The sequence below is a fragment of the Myodes glareolus genome, chromosome X, assembly GCF_982192425.1.
Source record: "Myodes glareolus chromosome X, mMyoGla1.1, whole genome shotgun sequence".
Taxonomy (NCBI): domain Eukaryota; kingdom Metazoa; phylum Chordata; class Mammalia; order Rodentia; family Cricetidae; genus Myodes; species Myodes glareolus.
In genome coordinates this window covers 55,313,012-55,323,341 of record NC_142053.1, presented here as the reverse complement: position 1 = coordinate 55,323,341, position 10,330 = coordinate 55,313,012, and the positions used below count along the sequence as shown (strand labels likewise).

Genomic DNA, 10,330 nt, shown 5'->3' with positions numbered 1-10,330 from the left:
CTAGCTCCAGCTCAGCTCCTGGGTAGGTATGCAGATGCTCAGATTAGGAATATCTTTGAGCTGCAGCCTGATAATGGTCCAGGTATGAAGAAGTAAGAGATTGAGGAGTATACAGCAAGGACTTTGCCTCCATTTGTGGCTCTGTGACCCCAGTGCTTACTTTAAACTTGATGCGCACTGACGTCCAATTTAAGTATTGAAGCAGGACACAAAGGACCTTAGGAACCATGCCAAAACCACACAGCAAAGCAGAGGCTGCCTTCATGCAGACCCAGCAGCCCCTCGTAGCCATGCTGACACCTTCCTGAAACACATGTGCCCCTGAACACTGACTCTGCACCCATCACAGCCCTCAACATTGGCACCATTTGTATCTCTGGTCCTGCTTTCTGATCTGTGGAGATGCTGAAGGGGATGAACAAGTCTGAAATGAAGGCGGTTCGCCTGAATTTCTCTCATGGAATTCATGAGTACCATGCAGAAATCATCAAGAGCGGGCTTGCAGCCACGGAAAGCTTCTCATCTGACCCCATTCTCTACCGGTCCATTGCTGTCGCTCTGGACACAAAGGTACCTGAAATCCAGACTGAACTCATCAAGGGCAGTGGCACTAAGTGGAGCTGAAGAAGAGAGCCACTCTGAAGATCGCCCCCAGACAATACCTACGTGGAGAAGTGTGATGAGAACATCCTGTGGCTGGACTGTAAGAACAATTGTAAGGTGGCAGAGGTGGGCAGCAAGATCTGCGTGGATGGGGGCCTCGTTTCATTGCAGATGAAGGAGAAATGTACTGACTTTCTGGTGACAGATGTGGAGAACGGTGGCTCCTTGGGTAAGGGGTGGAACTCCCTGGAGCTTCTGAGCACTTCCCTTAGGTGTCAGGAAAGAACATCCAGGATCTGAAGTTTGGAGCGGAGCAAGATGTGGACATGGTGTTTGCATCTTTCATCGGCAAGGAAGCTGATGTGCATGAGTTTAGGGCGGTCCCGGGAGAGAAGGATAAGAACACCAAGATCACCAGCAAAATTGAGAACGGTGAAGGTGTCCGCATGTTTGATGAGATTTTGGAGACCAGGGGTGGGATCGTGGTGGCTTGTGGTGAGCTAGGCATTGAGACTACTGCAGAGAAGATCTTCCTGACTCAGAGGACCATGCAGCCGAGCTGGGGGGCCCGTCATCTGCGCCACACAGATGCAGGAGAGCATGATCAGGAAATCCCGCCCCATTTGTGATGAGGGCAGTGATATGGCCAGTGCAATCCTAGATGGATCTTACTCCATCATGTTGCCAGGAGAAGCAGCCAAAGGGGACTCTTCTCTGGAGACTGTTCGCATGCCACACCTGACTGCCCATGAGGCAGAAGCTGCCTCTTTCTGCCTCCACAGAAGCACTGTGGAGGCTTCTTTCAAGGGCTGCAGTGGGGCCATTAGCGTGCTCACCATGTCTGACAGGAGGGCTCACCAGGCAGCCAGGTACCACCCACATGCTCCTCTCCTGTCATTGCTGTGAACCGCAATCTCCAGACAGCTCGCCAGGCCCATCTGTGCTGTGTAAGGATGCAGTACAAGATGCCTGGGCTGAGGATGTAGAACTCTGTGTGGACTTGGCCATGAATGTTGGCAAAGCCCAAGGATTCTTCAAGAAAAAGATGTGCTTATTGTGATGACCAGGTGGCACCCTGGTTCCGGTTTCACTAACACCATGTGTGTAGTGCCTGTGCCTCAATAGCCCTCTGGAGCCCCTCTTCTAACCCCGTCCCACACCCTCCCCCACTCCATCCACTAGACCAGCAATGCTTGTAGTGTTCACTCTGGGCCATAGTGTGGCGCTCGTGGGCTGGGACGCCAGGGAAAATTACTGCCTCTGAAATATGGACTAGAGACTAGTTCTCTATCACATGGCCCTAACCCGAGCCAGAGGCGAAGGAGGAATCTGGATTGGAACCCTCTGACTTTATCACTGAAGAGCAGAAACATCTCTGTGTGCTTTGTTCCTGTAGAGAGTTGCCCAGAGAACTCCCAGCCCTGGCCTGGAGTCAGGAGACAGTAGCGGGTAGGGGCTTAGGGCACAGGGTCCAGATAACCTTTGGTCCCGGCCCTGACTTGCTTCCCCAGCAGCTTTGGCCTCCCCCACTCCACTCAGCTCTCCACTCAGCTGTCACTGCAGACACACAGACTCCCCCTCTCCACCTTTGCATTCCTGCTGCAGCCTCTCCAGGCCTGTTGCTATAGCACCCACCTGAATGTAAATAAACGGCGGCTGGGAAAAAAACAAACAAGAAAAAATAAAACTAAACTAAATGCCCAAAGGTTTTTGTTTGGTTTTGGTTTTGGTTTTTTTGAGACAATGTTTCACTGGCTCTGGCTGTCACTCTGTAGACCAGGTTTGCCTCAAACCAAAACTTTATTTCAGCCATTTAATTATCATTCTACATTAACTCTAGACCTTGGCGATTTACCTAATACTCTGTTCCACCTTACTACATGCAATTGACTTCCTACATTACATCATTCAAATGAATAACATGATTCAGTGAAAGTGCAACACTTTGTATGATGAAATGCTGAAAGCAAACGATACGATTTGTTTTGCTTGGGGGAGAAAAAGACATTTTAAAATTATATATTCTCTCACAGTTTCAAACACACCTACAATGTTTTTTTGCTAAAAGTCTCTCCCATTATTCTTTCTTATCCCTTACACCCTTTTCGAAAGGCTGGTAGTATAGAGGAATGGTTGCATATTACTTTACATATAGTTCCCTTGTAACTCCCCTTTCTGGTAGCTTTAAAGCATGCTTGGCACCAATCTACAACTCTGTTTATTCATAGATAAGCTTTTTGTGTTGTGCAGCTATAGTAGAAAGACTCTAATTACAGGCATGGATTAAAAAAAATGCTAGCAAGAACAAGAAATAGCCAAATGAATTGCTACTGTCTGTGGATCAGCCTCCAGCAGCCCAGGGCTTTGCTAGGAATCCACAGAGTCGGCGAGGCTAAACTTTTCCATCTGAGGAGGGTTAGGGACAAAGGCACTCACAAGCTCTTTGTTTTCCTTCTTTATTTCTTCTCTTTTTTCTTCTCTCTCTTTATTCTCTCTCTTCTATCTCATGTTGTTTTACAGGTTTTATACCCCAACAGAATCTTCCAGGCAGTACAAGAGTCAGAACAGCTGCACTCCATATCTCAAGTGGATGATTATAGGGAAAACGTGTTTTTCATCTCCCCCACATGATTGAACATTTTATGTATTACAAGTGAAAAACAAATCATCCCAAGAACCCACATGCATCCATACCCAAGCAACTTGTTATAGATTAACCATGTGGCAAGCAAGGTATTCCTGTCAGGTCTTTCACTGGCAGGCTGTATTTTGTAGTTACAAAGAAAGGGCCAATTACTTTATTACTTATCTTGAAAGGAATCTTATAAGGAATCTTAAAGAAATCACAAACCTAAACTTTTATATATTGAAAAGAATTAGTCAGCTCTACTTTAAATCTTTAGGGTATATATCTGTTCATTAATAGTTTTTTATATCAGAAGATTTAGGACGTAAATGGGTATAAGTAATTAATCATCACCTTTGGTTATCAACCAAACCTAGTAAGGAGAGTACATCAGCCAATAATAATTGGGCTGCTTTGTTCTTGTTCCCTGGCCTTAAAGAGTTCTGCATTTAACTGTGTGCCTTTCTAAAACTTTAGATTGTCTTCTTGGGTTTTTCACCTCAAAGTTGTTTAACAGAAACATCTTAGTCTAACTTTGTTATTTTCAAAGTTTTATTTCAGCTGTGATGCACTCTGAGACCTGTGAACATATCTCCCAACATTAAGGTTAAAAGAATTTAAACTAGCTGGGCTATTGGGACTCAATTGTTAGTCATTAACTTGAGCTACAATCCATGCCGCTGCTTAGGTGAGACTCACAGACCCTGGCTGTGAAACATATTCTTGTGTTTATTTTTATTCTTCAAAACTCTGTATAAGCTATTATTACTATTATTAAATTAGACAGTACAGGTTAGGGAGGGGTCATTTTCTTGACAATTCACAGATAAAATTGCCATGTAGAATGGGATGTTTCCGAGAGATAAACACATTATATCGTAGGCAGTGGAGATCTCCCCACGACCACACTATACTAAATACCAGAAAAAGAGAGCTGCAGCAAACATGTAAAGGCACAGCAGAAGCAAAAGACAGTCCAGGGTCTGTGGGAGGAGGCCCGCTTGTTTGTCCTGGCTGCCCAGAACCAAAATAATCACACAGATACTGTGTTATTTAAATCACTGCTTGGCCCATTAGCTCTAACTTCTTATTGGCTAACTTAACATCTTAATTTAACCCATTTCTATTAATTTGTGCATCACCACGAGGTCGTGGCCTACCAGCAAAGTTCCAGCACATCTATCTCTGGCGGCGGATCTATGGCATCTCCCTGACTCTGCCTTCTTCCTTCCAGAATCCATTTAGTTTTCCCTGCCTACATAAGTTCTGCCCTATCAACAGGCCAAGGCAGATTCTTTATTAACCAATGAAAGCAACATAGACAGAAGGACCTCCTACACTAAGGGTCTGCAGTCCTGTTGCCTTACCTAAATGAGACTGAGCCATCAGAGGATTCTCTTCTGGTGCACTGACTCCTGAAACTTCAATTGCAACTCGGGACTCCTTTGGCATGATCCACAGCAATAACTAGTCAGTTATGGTCCCACACTGTCATTCATGAATAAAGGTTCTAATTTTTTATTATTTGAGAATTTCATACATTCATGTAAAGTGTTTTGATCAAACCCTTTCATCCTTTTCACTCCTTCAATTCCTTCCCTCTCCCCAAACACACCTTAACTTTTGCCTCCCGACTTCATGTGATTTTCTAACCCACTTTATGCTGTCAGCATGTACATGGGTGTAGGGTCACCTGCTGGAGAAGGGGTAGCCTTTCAGGGGCTGCATCCCTGAGGAAGCTGACACTAACCCAGGAGGCGTCCATTTCCAGGGACTCTTCAGCTAGGGAGTGGAACATCATGAGGTCATCCCTCATTTGTGTTGAGGTTCCGTCTGACTTGATTGCGTTCAGTCTTGTGAGTTCTGTCACAGCCTCTGTGAGCTCAAGTGTGCAGTGGAGTCCCATAGACCTTCCCAAAGAATATGGGCTATTGCCACAGTTCTTGCTTTAACCATCTAGAAGTTGATGGTAAGAGCCTATTGCTGAGGAAACCACATACTTGTGGACTTGGGGAACTCAAGGTGGTACTGACGACCTGGAAGCTTCATTGCTATTGATTACCTTTTATAGTGCTGGAAGGGGCTATGCATACAACCAGGGGAGAAAAATAAACAGTAGTTCAAGCCAGCTGTGACTCTGATGAGCTACAGTAATGGCTAGCCTGGCAAAATATGTTCACTTGTGCAACGGTGGCACAGGTACTGGAATAAAACAACTGCCTTCTTCTTGGAGTTAAAGCCCTCTCTATAAGAAAGAACCCATGACTGAAAGTATTTACTAGACCAAAAATCCCTAGAAGAATCATAGGCCTAGGGAAGAACCCAATACTATTATCCTGGTAAATGGATATAATAATAAACTGCTCATACATAGAGATTCCTGCATCTCTCAACCCTCATAATTAAAGATAGTTTGTTTGATTTCTATTTTGTTTAGTTGGTTGATTTTCTGTGTTTTCCTTATTTGCAGAAGGCAATTGGCCAGGCTGTAGTGACAAAGCAAGTGCAGGAGCATCCCAAGGAACTCTGGCACCCTCTTCAACTAAATGCTCCACACTTGACAGTGTCCTGCTACCCAGACCCTAAAAGCAGGCCTAGAATCATCTTGTTCCAGTAGAAATTTATTGTGCAGAGCCATAAGCTTCCTGCTTTGTTAGTTTCAGCTAGGTCAATAGGATGGTTGACATCTCATTGATGATACCTCAAACACTAGCAGCTTTGTGAGCTGTCTCTTTACTGTTGCTGAAATTGTTCTGGTTTTAACTAAATGCAGATCTGTGGAGTCCTTCCTGCCTCATCCCAGAAAATGAAAAATATGCTTTTTGACATAGTCTCAAGAATTTTAAAGTAAAAAAAAATACAACCCAAAATTCTCTTGTTTCAGAGCATGATAATAGATTGCTTTAACATAGACTCAAGATCGAAATATCTTACCCTCCAAGTTTAGACTGACTGTTGACTTCAAGAGCTTTGATCAATACCAGCAAAACTTTTTCCACTTGACATACTCAGAATTCTGATGTATGTGTGCATTTGTGTGAGAGCACATGTGCTCCTGTGAGGGTATGTGCATGCAAGTGTCCATTAGTATTAGTGTCTGCCTGAGACAGAATTGCATTCTGTGTGAGGAGAAGGGTAGATAAAGCAGCACAAACCAGTGGTGGTGGCACAAATCTTTAATCCCCACACTCGGAAGGTAGAGACAGGCAGATCTCTATGAGTTCGAGGCCAGCCTGGTCTACAGAGCAAGTTCCAGGACAGCCAGGACTATTTCACAGAGAAACCCTGTCTTGAAAAGCAAACAAATAAGAAAAACAGCACAAAACAACCCTCATTTTGTTTTAAATAAGACTAAAGTTAATTGTTCTCATAACTGGACATTTTCTCCCTCAAAATTAAAACTATTTTTTTCTTTTGGATTTAATGAAGTATTGCTAGCTGAAGCCAGTTTGACACGGTTAGGTGCTTGTCCTCATTGACAGTGCCAAGTTTCAGTCCTGTCTTGTGGAGCAGACCTGAAATCAAATCAGAAAGTTATTCCTTATTCCCATAACATTTGTGCTACTATTGCACCACTGGATATATCTTGCCAGGTAGGTCATTATTATAACTTGATGGGGCTATAGCTTGGAGAGATTTATAAATTTTTAGATATATTTCCTCAATGTTCTATGACTCAATTATGTGGTATTTTCAGCAGTAGAGTTACCAGCAAGTTCTGGTAGGTAACCAATAGCAATGGTGATAGCCTGTAATGTTTGCAGGGTCTATGGGACCCCACTATCTAACAACTCAGAAAATGTAACCCATTCCTTGGAAATGAGGGTTTTTTTTGAAAGCATGTGGTGTCTAGTTGAAGTATTTTCCTATTATTATATACTAACAACATTTAAATTCTTTTTATATGTATTTGTATATGCATATATTTTAGGAAGCTTCTGCAATAGAAGGTTTCCATATGGCTCTTTCAAAGGGCCTTTAGCGTAAGTCGTTATCACTCCCCATAGTCCTTTCTCTCATATGCCCTCCACTCCTCTACAAATTAATACTTCCAGTTCCATTTTCATATATATATATATATGAATATATAGTGAGATATATATATATATATGTATATATATGATTAGAGAGAGAGAGAGAGAGAGAGAGAGAGAGAGAGAGATGGGGGTATGGAAAATATCACTATGTAGCTTTGGCTGTCCTGGAACAGGCTATGTAGACCAGGCTGACTTCAAACTCACAGAGATCCCCAAGTCTCTGTCCCCTGAGTGCTAGGATTAAAGGTGTGTCCCATCAGCCCAATCTTTTCTCCCTTTATAACACTATATTCTATTCCCCATTCCTTGAAAGACTCCCTCCCTCCCCATGACCCCTTATTAAATCCCTAACCTGTATATTGGTATATGAAATTGTGGGACCCTCATCCCTTATTCTCAAAGGGATGAGAATTTCCTAGCAGAATGTTTTCCCAGGAAGATAGTGGCCTTCCCCTCTCCCGCCCAGGAGATTCCAAGCACAAGGACACTCAGCTCAGCTCAGCCAGCCACCTGGTACAGGCTGACAAAGATGGCCTAACTCAGGAACAGTGGCCTTGCTCTAAGAACAAGGAGAAAGCTGACTTGGCAGAATGGGAGGGAGCAAAAGTCCTTGTACCTGTTCCAAAGCAGCTTCAAAAGCCCCTTTGTAGTTATGTCTTTAAAAGCTTACCCCACAGAGGAGGTACAACTCCTCTCTACCTCACTGTATCGGGCTCAGTAGACTGAGGTTCCAAACATGTTTGTACTATGCTGATTAAACCTTGCTTATTACAGTCTGGGCCTCTTTGGTGGTCTCTCTCTGGGGGTTGTAATCTGGGCACAACAGAAATAAAAAAGCACCCATAACTAAAGCTGAAAAGCTAACATCTATGTATGAGAGAAAACATTAGATATTTGTCTTTCTGGGTCTGGGTTACCTCACTCAAGATGATTATTTCTAGTTCTCTCCATTTACCTGTGAGTTTCCAGTTGCGTTTTTGAAAGAGAATTTATAGTATTCCTTGTGCTGTTCATTGTGATGGTTGACACACATCTAAAGTTGTGGCTGTCCTCCTGAGAGTAAACTGCATTTTTCTGCCTCCTAAAATAGACTGAACACCAGCAACTCAGCAGGGAGCTCCAAGTTTCTAGCACTGCTTTGAGACTGAGGCATTTAGCTTCAGAGACTAAATAATTACCAGGTCATTTTCCTCCCCTGCATGCGGAGAACCATTATTGGAATACCAGCCTTTATCCTGTTAACCAATCTAATATAATATAATATATGTCTACTAGATCTGTTCTTCTAGAGAATGCTGCCTAATGCAGATTTGAATATATCCAACAAAACAGTTTGCTTCACTGGGCGGTGGTGGCACACACCTTTAATCCCAGCACTCAGGCAGGAGGATCTCTGTGAGTTTGAACCAGCCTGGTCTACAAGAGCTAGTTCCAGGACAGGCTCCAAAGCTACAGAGAAGCCCTGTCTCGAAAAAAAAAAAAATAGTTTGCTTATGGCCTAGAACAACAGGACTAGTAAGGACTCCAGTAGGACTAAACCTAAATGAGAGTACAGGGAAAGTGAATCTACTTCAAGCCACTGGTTCCTATAAATGTAATCTGCATGAAGAGTCCTCTCTCCACCCCTTAGCCTGCCTACACTTCTCCAATGTAAAGTAATGATGCAGCTTCCAGACTCTCAGTGAAGACTACAAAAGAAAACATTTGTGAGGTTATATCAAAGTTATGCTTATGGGAAATGAAAGTAATAAAGACCAGTTGAGCAACAAAAAGAAAAGGGAGCAAAGATCAAACAAAACAAATGAGTACACACAGTGTTAGTAACATTATAGTAGCTAGCTTAGACAAGAATTGAAGCTACTACCACTAATAGCATAGACACTCTTCAAAACCACACAGCTATAAAGTGGGGTTTGATCTTATGGTATCTTGCTTTTACTTTGTGCTTTTATTCTGTCTCTAATTGTGAACTATTATTCAAGAGACAAAAGGATTATGGGCCTTCCCATATTCCTCTAAATTTTGCTCTATTGACCATGCCTGTACTCACGTACCCCTCCAAATGGGTTGCACTGGCTCAAATACAGCATAACAGAATCTTTCACAGTCTGAAAGATTTGTTTTTTAGTTAAGGGGTGGGTTTCACTATATAGCCCAGGCTGGTCTTGGACTAAACATCTTCCTCTATCAGAATTTCTTAGAGAAAGAACTGTGGTAAGACATACAATTAAATCTTCTCATTCCAAAGGCACTTTTCTGTCAATACCATTAACATTGTCAAAACAAGAAAAGCATGGAAAATTGTTGTAAAGAGGAGATGAAAGAGACAATAATAAAGTAGAATATTGCATCATGGGCTTGATCCTCGTAAGAAAAATATACTAGATAAAAGTTAAGAAAACTTGAACAAGGAATGAACTTCACTTATGATTATTTATCAATAATAGTTAATTAAATATAACAACATATGAATTTATCTAAGATGGCACGCAGGATCCTTGATCCAGAAGAGCCAGATTTTATTTGGCAGTATCCTTGATCCAGGAGAGTTGGTACCAATGGTGAAGGCCCAGGAGCTGGTGCAGGTGCTTGGCATTATCTGGAGAGCACTTTGTAAGTTGGTTTTGGCCCAGGCAGCAGGAGTGACCTGTAAAACATTCTTGAAAAGTGTCTGAGGTTAGCAAAAGTCTCTGGAGACTGTTAGGTTTTTTGTTGTTGGTGTTTTTTTTTTTTTAACCAGACCTGATTTTGATACAACAGTAGAACTTTTCCAGGAACCTGTAAGAGAACTGGCACAGATTTACATCATAGCAAAAATGCTATTGCTTTAGGTTAAAAGGTATGAGCATTTTAGAATACAATTAAATTGGGAACTCTGAACTTCTGAAGTTCAGTGTTAATTCTGGACTATGAAACCTGTTAAAGAATAGTACCTTAAGTTGTCAAATGCCCTTAGACAGATCTGGGAGGGATAAATGAGCAAAAATGAGACAGCTTTTTAGCTATGCAGGCAATCCCAAATCCTCCCCTTGGGCCTTGGAGAACACCAGTCTTAGAAGCAGTG

General features: G+C 42.5%; 1 pseudogene; it reads left to right on the top strand.

The window, feature by feature from the left end:
* The first annotated feature begins 227 nt into the window (after positions 1-227).
* On the top strand, positions 228-1,728 carry LOC125389265 (pyruvate kinase PKM pseudogene; annotated as a pseudogene).
* Positions 1,729-10,330: the final 8,602 nt, after the last annotated feature.